This window comes from Hevea brasiliensis, unplaced genomic scaffold (genome assembly GCF_030052815.1).
Source record: "Hevea brasiliensis isolate MT/VB/25A 57/8 unplaced genomic scaffold, ASM3005281v1 Scaf394, whole genome shotgun sequence".
Classification (NCBI taxonomy): domain Eukaryota; kingdom Viridiplantae; phylum Streptophyta; class Magnoliopsida; order Malpighiales; family Euphorbiaceae; genus Hevea; species Hevea brasiliensis.
Window position 1 is genome coordinate 70,096 of NW_026614911.1, and position 1,201 is coordinate 71,296.

A 1,201-nucleotide genomic window follows, 5' to 3' on the forward strand; every position below is an offset into this window, starting at 1 on the left:
GAGCACACAACAACCACCACCATCCAATATACTTGTGAGCACACTTGATCACAATAGGTTGACGGAACCTAATCATTCTGATTGGCTAAGAAATTTAAAACTTGTCCTAAACCTAGAATGTATTGGATATGTTCTAGACTTAAATGTTCCTGGTCCCTTACCTCCAGAGCCCATTCAAGAAGAACATGACACTTTGGACAAGAGGAAGGAGCATGATATGAGAGCCAAGTGTTACATACTTGCTTCTATGAGTAATGAGTTATAGAAGCAGCATGAAAATATACAAAGTGCTAGTGAGATCGTCCTTCACCTACAAGAGTTATATAGTGAGCATAGTAGAAATGCTAGGTATGAGATATCTAGACAACTATTTCGAATGAGGATGTCTGAGGGACAGAATGTTGGGGATCATGTCCACAAGATGATTCGAATTGTAGAGCAGCTGGAACATCTTGACTTTAACTTGGATTTTCAACTGCAGACGGATTTGATCCTTCAATCCCTACCTGAGTCATTTGGGAATTTTGTGACAAATTTTCATATGACTAAGCAGGAATACACCTTGGCTGGTTTACTTAACATGCTTGTTATTGCCCAAAAGAATATGCTAGGCAATAAAGGAAAAGAGGTAGCTTTGATTGCATCTTCTTCTGCTGGAAAGTCCAACAAGAAGAAGGGCAATAAGAAAAAGAAACCTCAAGTTTCAGGATCTTCCAAGAAGATAGCCAAATAGAAAACAAAGACCAAAGCTGACAAAAGCAAGGGAAGTGTTTTCACTGTCAGAAGGATGGGCACTGGAATAGGAACTGCCCAGAGTATAGCAAGTAGTAGCAGCTTGCAGTAACGAGATATTAGACTCCGGGTTGGCAATGGCTCAACTATTGAAGCTTTAGCCATAGGATCTAAATCTTTATACATGTGTGGACATGTTTTGTATTTAAATAAGGTTTTGCATGTACCTGATGCTTTTAAGAACATCATTTCTATATCTAGTTTGACTAGAGATGGTTATGAATTTCAGTTCATAAATGATGTTTGCAATATTTATTTTGAAAATAAATATGTTGGTTCGGGTTATATGCATAATGGACTTTATTATTTAGATAATAATGTTAAATACAAATATAATACAAGCAACCTAAAAGAATGCAATGCCATGATGAAAATCAACTCTAGTTCAAAATATCTTTGGCACTTAAGA